The 18802-nt window shown below is 41.3% G+C and overlaps 1 pseudogene across 1 annotated transcript in view; it reads right to left on the bottom strand.

Moving 5' to 3' along the window:
* The window catches only part of LOC114301627 (pleiotropic drug resistance protein 3-like), a 196912-nt pseudogene that overhangs the window by 137746 nt on the left and 40364 nt on the right, over positions 1-18802 (bottom strand). The window contains exons 17-18 of the transcript XR_014357570.1: positions 17189-17256; positions 16758-17081 (exon numbers count right to left, since the gene is read on the bottom strand). The product of XR_014357570.1 is annotated as a pleiotropic drug resistance protein 3-like (transcript). The remainder of the gene's footprint in view (positions 1-16757; positions 17082-17188; positions 17257-18802) is intronic.

Raw genomic sequence — 18802 nt, 5'->3', positions numbered from 1 at the left:
CTCTTCCTTGGGCCGAAGCAACTATCTCTACTTGAGCCGGAATAAACTCACCTCCTTGGGCCGAAGTAACTTTATCTCCCCAAGGCCGGAGTAACCTTGCCCTCTAGGCCGGAGTATTCAGTACGGCCTTTTTAGGTAGTCCTTCGCGTTTCTGGGCCTTAAAGCCCAACTCGCAGCTCGGCCTAGTTTTTCCCAAAAATTACCCTCTCAATTGCCCCTTAATTCCATCTGTGCAACATGATTGGGGTTACCAGCCTTCTGGCCGAGCTAAAGTTTGTTACGCTTTTTCAGCCGAGCTAAAAAACCCTTTAGCCTTTCCAGCCGAGCTAAAAACCCTTTAGCCTTTCCAGCCGAGCTAAGTTTACCTCGGGTATCACTATGTCCGGTCAAAACGTCTCTTCAATCACAGCGACTGTAACGCTTCCAATTCCAGTGACACGTGGCTAGCTCTGATAAGCTGTGGCCAACTGTCACGCCGTCCTTCATAATTTTTGTACTGTTCCCGCTTCTTTTTGCCGCCTTTTTCTCTCTCCCTTTTACACAAAACAGCCCTTTCGATTCTGGAATCATTTACTCTATTGTTTTCATCTTCTTCTCTCTCTGTGCCTCTGCTTCTCCAGCCTCTGAGCCTCCTGAATCTGTGTTCTTCGTTGGTTCCGTTGCTCCTGTTCTCTGCTTCATCTTTTCCTGGTAAGCAATCCTTTTTCCTTTCCTTTGTTTTGCTTTCATATTCCGTTTTCCATGCTCTGCTTGCTTTTGCAAAACATTTTTCTTCTAGCTCTAATTTACTTTAGTACTTTCTATGAAGAAACCAGTAGAACTTGTATGTGTATGAACTGTTATGTAGAAAAACAAGCCTTAGATCCAAAATCGCATTGCGACCGAACTAGGATTCTGTTTGCCCCTAATATGTAGATTTCTGTAGTCAATAACCGAGCTAGAACTTGTAGAAATGCCAGTAGTTTATCCTGAACCACTCTAGCCAAGATAAGATTACCGAATAAGCTTGCACATACCGAACTAGGTACTTCGGTCTCCAACCGAGGTAAGACCTTGGGGCCAAGCCGGCTTTCTTAGTTCTGAAACCGAACTCAGAAAGCCGCCCCTAGGGGCTCAGCCGGAGCAACTTTCCTCACACCGCAACCGATTTAGGCCTTGGGACTAAACCAGCTTTTTTAGTTTTTTAGACCGAACTCAGAAAGCTACCCCCAGACGTTAAACCAGTCTAAACTGCTCAAAACCGAGCTAAGAAACCTTCTGACGAGCCGAGGTAGAACCAGCCCACTAAACCGGAGTAGGATTTGTATATCTTGCTTATAATTTGTAGCGCGGTCCAACAATCTGTGCTTAACCCCTTTGTTTTCTACTTTGCAGACTTAGGTTGCCCAGGCACTCCTGCGTGTGCTCAACCGAGCTACTGAGCCTAGTCTTTGTACCGAAATAATTTATTCATAAATTATACAATAAATGGGTAAGTATAGATATTTAGTCGAAACCCCTGGTGGCCTGGCCGAATTTAGGCAAGATTACCAGATTCCTGATGATGTCCATCTGGCGTTGGCCAAAAAAGATGCTACCCCCTGGAACAATGAAGGCTTTGTGCCTTTTACCCTTCAATCCATAATAGAAACCGGATTACGGTTTCCTGTCCAACCGCTGATCTGCGAATTTCTTAGACAGACTAGGTTATGTCCCACCCAACTATCCACCAATACATACCGTATTATCATGGGGATAGCCGCATTAAACCACCAAACCGGACTGAATCTTGGTCTAGCCGAGATCTTTCATCAATATTCTATCGGCTCAAAGAATGCTGGGTGGGTCTACTATCTTAGAATTCGCCGCCGCCGAGAGAAGATAATCAAGCACACTCCGGACAAAGATCTTAACGATGACGATTTCTTTTGGGTCTCTGGGAACTTTGAGGATTTTCAAGCTCAAATTCCTGGCCGACCTATAAATTGGAAAATGGGAGAGCCTGGTAATTTTACTTCGGTCTTCTGCTTTGTAAGTTATCTCGGTTGTTCAGTCTGTCAGCCGAACTAACACTTCTCTCTTTTTTGCAGATTTTGCCCATCTCCATTCCCTGTACAGCTATCCTAACCTTGGAGTCTTGCGAGCCGCTTTTCGGGTTAAAGAAAGGGATTGGGCCAAGCTTCTAAATTTCGAACCGACCTACCGTTACAGCGGTCGACGGAAAGCAAAGGTGACTGACTTCCTTCTTGAAGAGGCACCGGAACCGGACCCAACTTTGCCCGAGATAAGACTTGTCCCTCTAACCGCAGAAGAAGAGATGGCGAAAAGGAGCAGGGTCAGGGCCCTTCTTACCGAAACAGCTAGGCCCGAAGTGGCGCCTCCCAGCCAACCGCAACCTGCTGTTGTCGCCCTTCCTTCCCAACAGCCATCCTCTTCCCGCCGAACCAAACGTGCCCGAACTTCCAAACCCGAACGAGTTCTGATTGATGAAGAAACTCCTATTCAGCCGAGCTTACCACCGAGCCCCCAACCGGAGTCTTCCGACCGAACTATCGGCTGCTGGGCACCGAAACTAACCTTCAACGACCGAGTCATTCTAGACACAGACTCGGTCGTTGCTGAGAAAGACCACCTGTTGGCCATCAACCTGGCCAAGAGCGTGTGTCTGCCCAAAGACATGGAACATCATCAAAAACAGTTAACCACCGAGCTGAAGTCCATCCGGTCTGCTACTAAATCCATGATTCTGGTTAGTGATTTCGGTTGCTATTCTGTTTATGTTTCTTTTTCTTTTAAACTTTTTCTTCGGTTTAAAGGAAAGTTGTTTGCTTTGGCAGGCTATTCAGAAAAACCAGATCACCCACAGGAAGGTACTGGAGCTGAGGAAAGTGACCAGGCAAGCAGCGGCCGAAGCAGAGGCGAAATCGGCCGAACTCAAAGAAGCCAGAAAGGAAATGGCCGAACTACGAGGAGAGGTCGGTCGCTTGACCGGAATGGTTAGTTCGGCCGAGGCCGAGAAGCAAAAGACTGCCATTGTGCTGAAGGACAAGTACTTGCGTGAGCTGGTAAAGCTTGAAAGAAAGAAAGACGCCGAAATGAAGGAGAAGGCGAAGGAGGCTGAGAAACAAGGTTTCAAGAGGGCAGAGGATGCTTACGCCCAACAATGTGACGCTGCAAAGGAGCTGTTCTTCAAATGCGGCTGGAGGGCGGCAGTGGAGAAGCTTGGTCAGGATCAACAGACCGAGGTCTTCAACCCTCCAGATTATTTTATACCGAAGTCCCTGGCGGAGTACGCGGCTGCTCTGCAACAACAGTTTTTGGAAGGCTCTGACTCTGATGATGCCTCTGATGAAGATACTCCGGCCGAAAAAGTGGACCAGCCAGTTCGGTCGGTGCCCACTGCTGAAGACCTAACTGTTGATCCTCCCAGTGGAACCGTAGCCGAAGTGGCTCACCCTAGTGTGAATGAGCTCCCTCCGTAGACCGGTCTTCAAGTTGATGCCGATGCGGTTTTCGACGCTGAAATTGATGAACTTTTCTCTTGATTTTTTTACTTTTTCTCCTTTGTAACCGAACTAAGCCCCCTTGTAATGACTTCTCTTACAATGAAAATTTTACTTCTCTTATTCCGGTTATTGTGTGTATGCTTGCATTTGTAATGTCTTCTATTACTCCAAGTGTTATTTCGGTTTTTGGTTGGTTAAACTATACTTACCAGCCAACCACTCCTTAGCCGACATAATTACTTCGGCTGAGGAGTATTAAGTGTTGGTTTAATCCAGCCAACCACTCTTCAGCCTTACACTTACTTCGGCTGAAGAGTAACAAGAGTTGGTTTATTCCAGCCAACCACTCTTCAGCCATACACTTACTTCGGCTGAAGAGTAACAAGAGTTGGTTTATTCCAGCCAACCACCCTTCAGCCTTACACTTACTTCGGCTGAAGAGTAACAAGTGTTGGTTTATTCCAGCCAACCACTCTTCAGCCGTACACTTACTTCGGCTGAAGAGTAACAGGAGTTGGTTTATTCCAGCCAACCACTCGTCAGCCGTACACTTACTTCGGCTGAAGAGTAACAGGAGTTGGTTTATTCCAGCCAACCATTCTTCAGCCATACACTTACTTCGGCTGAAGAGTAACAGGAGTTGGTTTATTCCAGCCAACCATTCTTCAGCCATACACTTACTTCGGCTGAAAAGTAACAAGTGTTGGTTTATTCCAGCCAACCACTCTTCAGCCGTACACTTACTTCGGCTGAAGAGTAACAGGAGTTGGTTTATTCCAGCCAACCACTCTTCAGCCGTACACTTACTTCGGCTGAAGAGTAACAGGAGTTGGTTTATTCCAGCCAACCATTGAAGTTAGTTTTTCCAGCTGACTTATAGTATTTGGTTATTCCGACCAAATGTCCTGCAGTCTAGATCCTTATCCTGGGCTTAGGAAGGATGTTGGTTAAATCCAGCCAACCTCTGAGTTAGTTTTTCCAGCTAACTTGGAATAGAATGCTTGCAATAAACTTAGTCTCTAAAGCTAACTTTTACAAAGAATAATTTGTGCTAAAAAGAATTGCTCATTTTATTGAAGGAAGAGAAAATTACATGTTTGAAAAAGAAAAGCTAAAAGTAAAATAACTTGAGATTGGCCGTATTCCATGGCCTAGGGATTGCCTTGCCATCCTTGTCTTCTAGGTGGTATGCTCCTTTGCCGGCTAACCCAACCACCTTATAAGGACCTTCCCAATTTGGGCCTAACTTGCCGTCTCCTGGGACCAAGGTGTTTCCCATTACTTTGCGCAATACCCAATCGCCAATTTTGAATTGTCTTGGATGAACCTTTTTGCTGTATTTTTTGATTAATTCTCGTTGGTATGCGGCGATGTGGACCAACGCTCTTTCTCTTCTTTCTTCTGCAAGGTTGAGTTCTAAGGCTATGGCTTCTCCATTTAAGTCTGGATCAAAATTTTCGCTTCGAATTGTGGGAAGGCCGACTTCTAGTGGGATCACTGCTTCCATGCCATAGGCTAAGGAAAATGGTGTTTCTCCAGTTGATCGCCGAGGTGTGGTGCGGTAAGCCCATAAAACATGAGGAAGTTCATCCGCCCACTTGCCTTTTGCTTTCTCTAGCCTTTTCTTTAGTCCATCCAAGACGACTTTATTTGATGCTTCAGCCTGCCCATTTGCTTGAGGATACGCCGGTGTGGAATTGTAGAACTCTATCTTGTATTCTTCACAAAAGCTTCTGAAGATTCTGCCGTCGAACTGAGTTCCATTGTCTGAGATCAGTGCTTTTGGTATGCCAAACCGAGTGATAATATTTTGCCAAACAAACTTCTTCACATCTTTTTCTTTGATTGACGCCAATGCTTCTGCTTCTACCCACTTTGTGAAGTAGTCTGTTGCTGCGAGAAAGAATTTTCTGCCTCCGGATGCTGTTGGAAGTGGTCCTACTATGTCTAAGCCCCACATTGCGAAAGGCCATGGGCTAGTTAAAGGTAGGAGTTCTCTTGCTGGTTGATGTATTTGGTGCGCGAATTTCTGGCATTTTTCACACTTCTTTACGTATTTCTCGGAGTCTGCTTGCATATATGGCCACCAATATCCTTGTGAAATAGCCCTGTAGGCGAGCGACCTTCCCCCTTGATGACTTCCACATACCCCTTCATGTATTTCGAACAGGAATGCTTCTACTTTGCTGGGATGAACGCACTTGAGGTAAGGCCCAGAGAACGACTTCTTATATAATGCCAAAGATGGAGATAGCCAAAATCGTTGTGACTTTGCCCTTATTCTGTTGGCTTCTTTTTTCTCTTCTGGTAGGATGCCGTCTTTCAAGAACAGGATGATGGGATCCATCCAAGAAGGGCCTAATTCTGCGCAACATACTTCTTCTGCTTCGGGGTCTTCTATGCTTGGTCTTGGTAAGAAGTCGACGAGTAATGGATGAGGGATTGATGTATCTGCCATTGAGGCAAGGCCTGCTAGCTCGTCCGCTCGGCTGTTTTCCTCCCTGCCAATTTGTTCTATCCTTACCACATCAAACTTCTTCATCTCCGTTCTGACTAGCTCTTGGTACTTGGCCATTCTGTCATCCTTTGCTTCGTATTCGCCAGAAATTTGGTTTACCACCAGTAGTGAGTCACTGTACACCAATAGTTCGGTTGCTTTCATGAAGTGTGCTGACTTGAGTCCTGCGAGAAGCGCCTCATACTCCGCTTCATTGTTGGATGCTGGGAAGCCAAGGTTGATTGCTTGCTCTATTACCAGGCCGTCTGGAGAGATGAGGACTATGCCAAGCCCTGCACCATGTCGGTTGGATGCTCCATCCACAAAGAGCTTCCACATCTCTCCAACGAATAGTTTCCAGCATGTGGAAGGGTCAGACGATGCCGTGGGGTCAAGGATGGTGTTTTCTTCAAAGTCCATATTGGCTGTCTGCCCTTCGTCCTCTGTTTGAACTGCTGGTGAGCCTTTGTTTGGCTCCTCCTTGTCGTCCTTAATGTGGTCTGCCTTTGTGCTTGATGGACTACCTTCCACTAGGGGTTGCGCTATTCTGGCGTCAACTTCCGTCCCTAGTTCGGTTGATGGACTACCTTCCATTAGGGGTTGCGCTATTCCGGCGTCAACTTCCGTCCCTAGTTTGGTTGATGGACTACCTTCCACTAGGGGTTGCGCTATTCCGGCGTCAACTTCCGTCCCTAGTTCAGTTGAGTCAGTCAGGTCGACTGGGCAGATATGATGACTTCCAGGAGTAAACTCTGCGACGAAGTCTGCCAAAGATTGAGCTTTTATTGCGGTCTTGGGTTGGAACTTGATGTCGAATTGTCCCAACTCTACTGCCCATTTTAAAATTCGCCCACTGAAGTTCGCCCTTTCAAACAGAGCTTTTAATGGAAAGGCTGTGAGGACGACTATGGTGTGGGCGTGAAAGTAATGCGCCAACTTTCTGGATGCCATCATTAACGCTAATGCTAGCTTCTCTAAGGGCAAGTACCTTGTTTCGGCTCCCAACAATGTCTTGCTGACATAAAAGATGGGCAAGTGTTGTATTCCTTCTGCACGAACCAACACTGCGCTAACTGCGTGTTGAGAGACTGCTAGGTACAAAAAGAGTTCTTCACCAGGTACTGGAGTAACAAGTAGTGGTGGGGAAGACATGTATTCCTTCAAGCTTTCCAGAGCTCGGTCGCATTCTTCATCCCACTCAAACTTGGCCTTTAAAGCTTGGAAGAACGGTCGTAGTCTGTCCGACGATCTGCTTATGAACCGGTTGAGTGCAGCCGCCATACCAGTAAGATGCTGCACTTCTTTGACTGAGTTTGGTCTCTCCAACTCCTGGATCGCTTTGATCTGAGAGGGGTCGGCTTCTATACCTCGGTTGGTCACCAGGAAGCCCAAGAATTTGCCAGATCCAACTCCGAATGCGCATTTGGACGCATTGAGGCGTAGCTTGTGATTTTTGCCTTGAAGATTTGGAGGCACTACCTGTATGGTGAGAGGTTCGAGGTGTTCTCAGATCATAAGAGTCTGAAGTATCTGTTTACACAAAAAGACTTGAACTTGAGGCAAAGGAGGTGGATGGAGTTTATTGAGGATTACGGCTTCGAGTTGCATTACCATCCGGGGATAGCCAATGTTGTGGCCGATGCCCTTAGCAGGAAATCCATTAGCGATGTAGCTTGTATAGCCATCCGGGAGTGGGAAATGTTGGGTGCACTTGGCGAGTTTGATTTGCTCCTGGGCGAATCTGTCGAGTCTGCGGCTTTGTTTTCTGTAGTTGCGCAGCCTACACTTGTGAATCAAGTGTTAGAGGCACAGGGGAGTGACCTTGAGGTAGAATCCCTCCGTGAGAAGATCTCCAGTGGGAAGGTTGAGAAGGGTTTGACTATGTATCTCGACCTGAGTGTGAGGTACCGAGACCGTCTGTTTGTGCCGGAGTCTTGCTGAGAGGAGGTACTCCGAGAGTTTCACCATTCATGCGTTGCGGTGCATCTGGGGGGCACTAAGATGTATCGTGATTTGGGTCTCCAGTTTTGGTGGCAGGGTATGAAGAAGGATGTGGCAATTTTTGTGTCTAAGTGCCTTACTTGTCAGCAAGTGAAGGCCGAGCATCAGAGGCCAGCGGGTTTGTTGCAACCGTTGCCTATTGCCAAGTAGAAGTGGGAGCATGTCACTATGGACTTCGTTGTAGGTCTTTCGAGGACTCAGCGGGGTAGTGATGCCATTTGGGTGGTTGTAGACCGGTTGACTAAGTCGGCGCACTTTATCCCTATACGCGTGAGAGATTCAGTAGATCATCTTGCCGACTTGTATATTCAGGACATAGTGAGGTTACACTGGGTCCCAGTGTCGATTGTCTCAGATAGAGATCCACATTTTACTGCTAGGTTGTGGCAGAGTTTGCAGAGTGCCTTGGGTACTAGATTGACCTTTAGCACGGCTTATCATCCTCAGACTGATGGGCAGTCCGAGCGTACTATTCAGATCCTTGAGGATATGCTTTGAGGCTGTGTCCTTTACGTTAGTGGGTCGTGGGAGAGGCACTTGCCCTTAGTGGAGTTTGCCTACAACAACAGTTTCTAATTGAGTATTGGTATGGCACCGTTTGAGGTCTTATATGGACGACCGTGTAGGTCTCCAGTTTGTTGGGCCGAGGTGGGTGATACACCTTTGTTGGGCCCGGAGTTGGTTCGGGAGACGACGGAGAAAGTTGAGCTTATCCGTAAGAGACTTGTTATAGCCTAGAGTCGCCAAAAGAATTATGCTGACCGTAGACGGAGGCCTTTGGCATTTGGGGTGGGTGATCACGTCTTTCTGAAAATATCACCTACGCGGGGTTTGATGAGGTTTGGGAAGAGTGGGAAGTTGTCCCCTTGGTTTATTGGCCCTTTCAAGATCCTTGAGAGGATTGGCGAGGTTGCTTACCATTTAGCTATGTCGCCGCAGTTGTCCGGAGTGCATGACGTATTTCATGTTAGTATGCTTCGGAAATACAAGCCGAATCCATCTCAGGTATTGGATTGGACCGACTTAGAGGTTGATAAGGATATCTCGTATGAGGAGAGACCGATGCGGGTCTTGGATAGGCGGGATCAAGTCTTGCGAGGCAAGACGATACCCTTGGTAAAAGTTTTGTGGAAACATCACGGGATTGAGGAAGCCACTTGGGAACGTGAGTTGGATGTCCGTGAGAAATATCCGGACTTGTTCGTTAATGTTTAATCATGTATTGGAAAGTTTTGTTTTGCTGATAAACTTTAAGAACATTGTATATGTTTCGGTTTATGAAAGTATCATAGAATATGCCTTGAAAATGGAAGTTTAATTTAACATTGTACATGTTGAATGTGTTGTAGAAATGCAAATATATCATTAACATTGAACATGTTATGGAATTGTAAGGCATGTCTATTGAGACTTGTTGAATTTTCAAGAGACGCATGTTGATAATGCATGTTGTATCATATTGTAAATTGCCTCTTGAATAGAGATGGGATGACCGGTAATGGGTCAGGATGTGAAATGTTGAATTGTAATATTGATGATAATTGAAAATTTACAATTTTGAAAACTTGTAACCAATTTCGGGGACGAAATTCTTTAAGGGGGAGAGGTTATAGCGATCCAGGTTTTCCCTCAATTAGTTGTTGTATTCCGAATTTGGTTCCGTGGATGTCAGTTGTTGCATATGTTTCTTTTCTGTCTTTAAATTCCTTATATATGAATTTTAGGATGTGTTGGGCAGGTTTCTAACAGGTTTGGTGTGTTTTGAAACAAATGGTTGCTGCCCAAATTTTGGTGTCTTCACTCGAGCGAGACTTTTGTCGCTCGAGCGAGCTCTGTGTTTTAGTTCCTTCGCTCGAGCCAGGGTTCCTTCGCTCGAGCAAGAGTGGAGTGTTGTGTCTGGTGGCTCGAGCGAGAAGTCTTGCGCTCGAGCTTGCGTCTGGTTCTGGACCTGAGAGTTGCATTTCTTGGCTCGAGCAAGCTTTCCTTCGCTCGAGCGAGCGAGCTGTATGTTTTGGATCTCTTCGCTCGAGCAAGCTTTTCTTCGCTCGAGCGTGCTTCTGGGTTGCAGACCTGAAGCTTCGAATTGTTGGCTCGAGCGAGGCTTTCTACGCTCGAGTGAGGTTTCTTTGTGTCTGAGCGACCACTCCTTCGCTCGAGCGAGCCTCGAATATATCAGTTGGCAGCAGGAGGTTACACTTCACTTTTTCATTCCCTTCGTTACACAAACCCTTGATCCGGCTGCTCCCCCTCTCTCTACATACCTTCTCTCTACAAATCCATCTAGCTCTAGTGTGTTTCTACCTTAGCCTCTTTGTATAAAAGGTGGAGCTTGGTGTGAGCTACATTTTGATCCGAAAATCCTTGGGTTTGGAGCATCTCGAGTTTTCTTCATCTTCTCCTTTGGGTCTCTTCTCTTAAGGTAGGGATAACATACTCCTTTCTATGAGTTTTGACATAGATATTGTGTATTTTGTATAAATGGTGTTGTTTGGGTAACTTGGGGAAGTTAGGGTTTTTATTTAAATTATATAAAGAGAGGTTTTGAGTTTTAAAGCTCCATGTGCATACAAAGCCTTGGGATTGTGAATTTGTGAGACAAATTGGTGGAATTTGGTCTTAAGATCAATATTTGAGAAAAGGGGAAAATATCCTAATTAATGTGATAAATTAATTTGCATAATTAATTTGGGGAAAAATATGGAAATATGAATTTGGATTAAGAATCATGAAATTGGATGGGATTGTGGTAGAATGGTGTGGTTGGATTGATTTATCAACCACTTATGTAAATGTTGATATTTTATCTGTTTAATAAATTTATTATCTGTTTAGAGATAACTGCTTTGGGCTATCGATGGAGGATAGTCTTGATTGTTGTAGACACTGTATGTTGATTAGGGAAAACTGAAACTAATCACATTGAATATGACGGTTGGAATAATACATCAAATATGTGTATTGATTGATCATTGTATATGATAAGTGGTTAAATACATTGTATATGTATGTTGTGTGAGAGGAGATATGGGATGTACTCCATGGTTTGGGAGGAGATAGGGGATAGACTCCATTGGTAATTGAAGTATGCAAGTGTTTTAATATGAGTTATAGTCTCATTTAATTGTTTGGCCAGGTTCTGAGCCATATTTATGAATCAAAGTTGTTTAAGTGAAGGATGGTGGAATGAAAAATGAATGTATCTATTGTTGAATTGAAAAGTGTTATAAGTTGGTTTATAAGTGTTAACCATCTATCGAATGCTAATGTTTTAGTTATTTCTCATAGTTGGTTTAGTATATCTCTACTGGGCATTGGCTCACTGTATATGGGACATCATTTTCAGGTTCAGGTGATATGCCACCTTCAAAGACGTAACTTGAGAGGCCTAGAGACTGAAGGATCTTTTGTTATTCTCTTTTTGGTATTACATGTAAATTCAAGCCAAGGGCTTATTTTGTATAAAGAGTTAGAACTCTTCTTTTGTTGTAACCAAGTGTTGACTTGGAAAGTTGTAAGCCCGTAGAGTATTTACTTTTGATGTCAACATGTAATACTTTTGTACTTAATACTCTGATGAATGGAATTATGCTTTATTCTCTTACGTCTATGCATGTCAAGGATGTGGGGTTCTATGTATTATTTTGAGGGCGTTACAAATACCTTTATAATTAGGCTCTTGTTCATTCCACTCTCAACATCATCATACAGAATTCAAGCACATCAAGAAATCAATATGTAAAAATAAATAAAGGACATCATTTTTAAAGGACATCAACTTTCCAAGGCAACACTTGGGTACAACAAAAGAAGAGTTCTAACTCTTTATACAAAATAAGCCCTTGGCTTGAATTTACATGTAATACCAAAAAAAGAATAACAAAAGATCCTTCAGTCTCTAAGCCTCTCAAGCTACGTCCTTGGAGGTGGCATATCACCTGAACCTAAAAATGATGTCCCATATAGGGTAAGCCAAAGCCCAGTAGAGATATACTAAACCAGATATGAGCAATAACTAAAACATTAACATATGATAAATGGCTAACACTTGTAAACCAACTTACAACACAATTTAGTTCCATGACAAATATGTACATGTTTCATTCCACTTTCCTTTTCTTAACCAATTCAATTCATAAACATGGCTCAGAACCTGGCCATTCAATTAAATGAGACTACATCTCATATTAAAACACTTCCATTATTCACAATTCAATGAGACTACAACTCATGTTAAAACACTTCCAATTCTTCAATTATCTACGTTAGGCAAACGTAATTAGAGTTTCAGGACTTTCACCCTGGACACTCCGGCCAACTTAGTTATCACTGGAGTCCATCCCCTATGTCCTCCTAAACAGGTTTGAGAGTCCATCCTCTATCTCCTCTTAAACCATAGAGTACATCCCTTATCTCCTCCCAAAGAATATACATATACAGTGTATTTAAACACTTATCATATACAATGATCAATCAATACACATATTCGATGTATCATTCCAACCGTCATATTCAATGACATATTCAATGTGATTAGTTTCAGTTTTCCCTAATCAACATACAGTGTCTACAACAATCAAGACTATCCTCCACCGATAGCCCAAAGCAGTTATCTCTAAACAGATAATAAATTTATTAAACAGATATTATATCAACATTTCCATGAGTGAGTGATTAATTAATCCAACTACACCATTCCATCTCATAATATCTTCAAAAATAATTAGAACTCGATCATAAAATTACAAATGTCCGATTAACTTAATTTTTTACATAGATAATATGTTCAATAAATCTTACAATATAAACAATTCAAATCATCAAAATAGACTTAAAATAAACCCCCACGGGATGTCACAGCAAGACCAACGGATCCCCATCGTGGGGCTAAGTATTTCATTTCATATATCTTTTGAGTTGGTGGGCCATGCTACCACTATACACACCCCTTTGGGAGGATGTCATAAGTAAATCATTTTCAATTATGATTAAAAGAAAAATAATTAATCATAACTAAACAGTATATAAAATATAACTAAAAAAATTCAATCATAATAAAAATAATCACTACAATAAGTTACAACTAATATTACAATGAGTCATAACAAATATCATAATGAGACGTAACAAAATTACAATCAAAGTCATAAATAACACCGCCATAAATCATAACCAAATATCACAAATATCACAACATATGATACATACCCTAAAAGAGGATGTGTATTATAGAATTTCCATTAGTTATATATGGTAAACTACTTATACATGTTGTCCAAATATCAGATACATGTGGCATATCCTTACACAAGTTTCATATGTCCCACGCCGAATTCACAAATTTAAAGAAACTAAAAGCAACGTAGACACCGGATATCAGAAATCAGTAAGCGATTATACATGATGTTCAATCAATATAGCTTCATGAGAGAATTTATGTAACAAGTCCAATTCAAATCATGGTTCTAAATACCGGCTGATACGCTACGTATCGGCCGATACGTATCGGAAAAATGGGGTGCCGCGATGGATACAAGCCGGTATACCGCTGAGATTGAAAATCGCAGGAGTATCGGCCTGTAACCGTTACACAAGCCGTTACACAAGCCGCGACGAGCCGATACTCACCAGTTTGGACCGGTACGGGAAAGAAAAAGCTGAAAAACTTGTAAAATGATTTTTAAAATTTCACCGTCGCGACGCCTGATTCCCGATACGTACCGATCGATACTACCGATACCGATATTCCGCGATCGATACCGTTACATTACCCGATACCGCGATTTAGAACCTTGATTCAAAGTCAAGAAGCAATTACAAATTGACAATCTATTCACTAAAATACAAACCTTGGGAACCTCAAATTTTAATAAACTCCAAAAAGCAACAGAGTACCCACTGCTAGGGAGTTGGGACTGAAAACTCCCAAATTTCAAGCAAATTTCTGGACTGTGAGCAAACAGTTGTAAAATAGGACTAAAACAATGCCCAATTTAGTGACCCCATTTGGGAGGGTTTGGATTGGGTACAAATATAATAGGACTAATGGGAAGAAAATTGGTTTGGATTGGGTACAAATAAAATAGGACTACCATTCTGAGAAGGAGATTTTCTGAGCTTTTCTTGGAGCATATAAGTTTCCTCCAACCTGACTCAGTGATTTTCATCCATTGATGACTGCAATAGTAAAGGCAGGGACCATCGAGTGTGAAACGAAAGATTCAAGTTTTAGAGGAGAGACTGAGAGATATCACGTGAATAAAGTTATAATTTAGGTTTGTACAAGTTGACTGCCCTAGCAAATTCTATTTTCACCACAGCATAGAGTTTATTCCCAATTAATAATCTAAAGTGCAACGGAATGTAAACTAAAATCAATGCAGATACCCCAGTGAGTAAAGGTTAGTAGCTTACCAGATGAGGAATCACATATCCAGAGAACAGGCTCAACATTGTGTAGAAGGCTGCCTGTAAACTTGCAGCCACTGGAAAGGTTGGTGTCAATGCAACAAACAGCATTCCAAGATAAGTGAAGTACAGAAATGTACAAAACATGGCGTAAAAGTACCAGAAAACCTTACAAGCTCACCAATAATACCCAATCATTGGATATGTAATGATCACAAATGCAATCGCTTGGCCTAGGAGATAGGGAACCTCAACCGTGACTTGCAAAATTAGTACGTGCATTTAAAGTGGATTTGGTTAGCTCTAGTATTCGATTGAAAAAATCATAGTGCAATAAGCTAGCATTCTGGAGGACAAGACAGTGATAAAGAAGCCCGCTGCATAAAGCATTATTGATTCTCAGAAGCTCTACGAAAAATGCCAAAAACATTGAAATAGCTCAACAGAATCTTCGAAGCTTTAGGTACTAAGAGGTTAAAACTTTGATCCCATTTTGAGAAAATCAAGTATTTAAGAAATTTATACCTGAGCAAGTGCATAAGCCCACGAACCATACATCTAGATCGCTCTGTTGTGACATATGGTAAAACTGATGAGGAATTATTTATGCCCAAGAAGATTGTAGCAGAGAATATTGAACAAATTGCATTGAAGACACCTTTTTGGCTATTTCTATCAAATAAAAGGATTATTTATGTTAGACATGTACAGAAGTCTATCCAATAAAATAATAATGTAATCCCAGATCTAATAATGTAGTAATTAGAGTTCAAATGAATCCTAGAACTGCATTTTATGGGGTTTTTTTTTTTTTTTTGAAATACATAACGCATACTTGAAAAGTAACACAATGCATACTTGAAAAGAAGAAAAAAAAATGTCCATGAAATGCATTGACACCCCCATTCAATTTGATTTACTTACATTTTCCTCTCTTGATCCCAAAACAGTATCCTAAAAAACAAAGATGCAATAAGCATGTATGTGAAACGCATCAAGTTGTATGAAGGACTTCTCCAATAAGACAGGTGCTGTTTCCAGAGGCAGGATTTGAACTGTCCCCAACCATTTTGTGAAAAGCGAGTTGCAAAATACAATTCTTTTGAACTAGGAGGTGGAGTACTCCAGCTATTTACATGCTCTTTATTGTTCCTACAATCACAATGAATGAAAATGAATCACAAAAATGAAAATTGTTATAATAAAACAATCATTATTGTATCACAGCAAGCTTGTAATGACCATCCTAACTCAAAAGAGAAAGAAGTGGTGAGCAGTTGAACTCACTGATACAAGACACAGTTCTTATAAACTTGGGTGAAATCAACGGAAAGTTGAGCTTCTGCTGATCTAGAAGTGATCTCTAACATCCATGTTGCTGGATTGTAATTATTTCTGATCTTTTGCACCCCTGAGATAGCCTGTTAGAGAGAAATGGTTGTAATTAATATGATCAATACTTCAATTTCTGCTCTTTTATGTATTCTTGTAGCAAACTGACCTCAAAATATTCTATGACACTGCTTGAATGCTGACCTAATGGTCCAGAGTAAATAACCTATCCGCCGGCTTTCAACAGAATTAACTACAATGTAAAGCAGGCATTAGACTTAATTTATCTACATTGAATAAAAAATATGGAATTAGATTAGAAGACCATTTTTAAAAAGTGGATGTTCTCTAGAAACTAATGTTAAAAATGTCCTGCTTATTCAAAAAGAAACAAAATGTAACAGTAATGTAATGCTATAGACGGAGAGACTCAATATTTCAAATGCTTCAAATCAGCAGGTATGATAGGTCTTGAAGCTTGTCACATTAATGTATCACTTTCTGAGTCAAGCTTACACTATTGAGTTAAAAAATGCTTTAGTTGCAATCAACTAGCTTTAAACCTTGTATAATTAATTCCATTTCAGTATCCAAATTGACATTATGTTCCAAGCTCTCTCTTAAAATAGTTCATTAATTGTTTTCCTACCTCATCAAATGCTTCAAAAATGCCAATGCTTGGTTGGTGAATGGTGCAAACAATTGTTCCTCCTGTTTCAGCCACGTTCTACACAACTTGCATAACAATTGCAGCTGCGCTTACATCCAATGCAGTTGTAGGCTCATCCATGAAAATAATAGAGGGGTTAGCAACAAGCTCCATGTCTATTGTAAGACGCTTTCTCTGCTCAATTCACAAACCACTAACACTGGGCACGCCAACCAAGCAATCTTTGATTTCATCAAACTCAATGATCTCAAGGACTTCTTTCACAAATTCATGCAAAGATGTGCAGCACCAACAGAAGTAAAATAATCTTTAAACTATTGTTGTAGAATTAAAGAGTAAATTAAACTTCCTTATATATAGGTCATACAAATTTAGTTTTTGAATCAATTTCAGGACACAGATGCAGCCAAGCAGAATAAACCACTGATTCTTCAACTGTAATTTGTGGAGAATGTATGTCAGTTTGCTCACATTAACCCAAAATCCTAGTAAACGTCTCCTGAACCTTAGGAAACCGTCCAATTCTAATATCTCCTTTAATAGTGCCACTAGTTTTTCTTCCAGCAAGAACATCCATAAAAGTTGTTCCACTGACACCCATCAATGCTGTAAGAACACCAGGCCTAAATGCACCTGTAATATCACAAAGAAGTTGGAGTTTTTTCTGAGTGAATGCACTTTCTCTCACTGCCTGAAATCAAAGAAAAATGACAGAATTAACCAATGTAATTTGATTCGATTAGTTCTAAATATTTAACAGGTACATAAGATTTATAAGAGATTTGTTTATATGATTACCGCAGCGATGTCAACATAGTATTGCATATCTTGAAACACCAATGTGAGGGGTTCACAAGGTAAAACCACTCGATTTGTAAAATGAGATTACCCACCCTTATTAAGTGAAACAGGAATAAACTCATAAAACGATAAATAAAGGAAAAGAATCATATGAAGCAATGGTTCCAATAATTATAAGAGAATAAAGAAAAATCTAAAAATACATGACCTTTAAGAGATTTTGTAGTAGAGTTAGGAGAATAGCACGAGAACTAGGAGCTGAATTCATTTTGAAATGAAATAAGCACATATCACTTTGCAATTCTTATGTTGACTTCATGTAGTCAAAAGGCAAACTTAAAGTTTAAGAAGGTTACGACCAAGGTAAATCCAATGTTGAAAATATTAATATTGTGTATATATGTATATATATGGTAGTGTAGTGGGTATATATTCTAAGAGACTAGGTGAATATTTTCATTTCCTTTAGTCTTAGGGTTAGGAGTACTATATACTCAAATGTATCCTTTGTATTTTGGTACAATTGAATATACAAAAAAAAAAAACATTCAGAAATCTTACATGGTATCAAAGCTTCGCGATTCCTGATTTCGTGGTGGCTAGAGTTACGCACGAACTGGTTCAACTTGCTCGTGATTCATCTGTTTGATCGAGTTCTCTCTTTCTCGATTGGTTTGGTACACAATCAAACTCCTTTGTTTCGATCTCTGTTCGTGACTTGGGTGACCCATCTGTTTTGTCCGTGAGTGCTTCGTTTGGATGCTTCGTCTCGCGAGTGATTTGTCTTAGTTGACCCATCGGAGCTGAGTCTGGTATGTCTGTTATATCTGTTGGGTTTGTCTTACCGTCTGCTATGTTTGCTATTTCTATTTCATTTGTCCTTTATATTCCTCAGTTATCTGTCAGTTTATTATCTACCAATCAACTTGATGCTTCCAGTTTTGATGTTATCTTTTCTTTTTCTATTTGTTCTGTGTAGGATCAGATGTCTAAGCAGCAGATTGGGACCGGCCGTAGAGTTTGAGACTTCTATGTAGATGAGAGCTTGCATAGCCTTTTCCACTTTTTAGTTAGATTCTCTTTCTAGTCCTTTCTACTTGTGGCATTCTAGATTAGGGCATTTGTCTGCTGATCGCTTACAGTCTTTAGCTCAGTCTGGTATATTGGGTAAAGTTTCTCCCAGTGAACTTACTAAATGTCAGGGGTGTAAACTTGCTAAAATGACAGCCTTAGCATTTCATAAAACTATTTCTATGCTTGATATACAATTTTCTTTAGTTCATACTGATGTTTGGAGCCCTTCTATTGTTCTCACCAAAGGGGGTTCTACATACTATGTGTCATTTGTTGATGACTGCACCCGTCACACTTGGGTTTATCTTATGACTCATAAGTATGATTTCTACCAGATATACCGTATTTTTCATTTTATGGTCACTACACAATTTAGGTCTACTATTAAATTGTTGTGGTCTGTGAGGCAATTCTTACTACTACTTTTCTTCTCAACCGCATGCCTACCCCCTTCTTTCTGGTCGGTCTCCTTATGAGACTCTGTTTTCTCAACTTCCTAATTACTCCCTCCTTCGTGTGTTTAGGTCTGCTTGTTTT

This window comes from Camellia sinensis, chromosome 2, assembly GCF_055761805.1.
Source record: "Camellia sinensis isolate YWXY chromosome 2, ASM5576180v1, whole genome shotgun sequence".
Classification (NCBI taxonomy): domain Eukaryota; kingdom Viridiplantae; phylum Streptophyta; class Magnoliopsida; order Ericales; family Theaceae; genus Camellia; species Camellia sinensis.
Note: the sequence above shows the minus strand (reverse complement) of the source record. Positions and strands in the feature narration are given on the sequence as shown.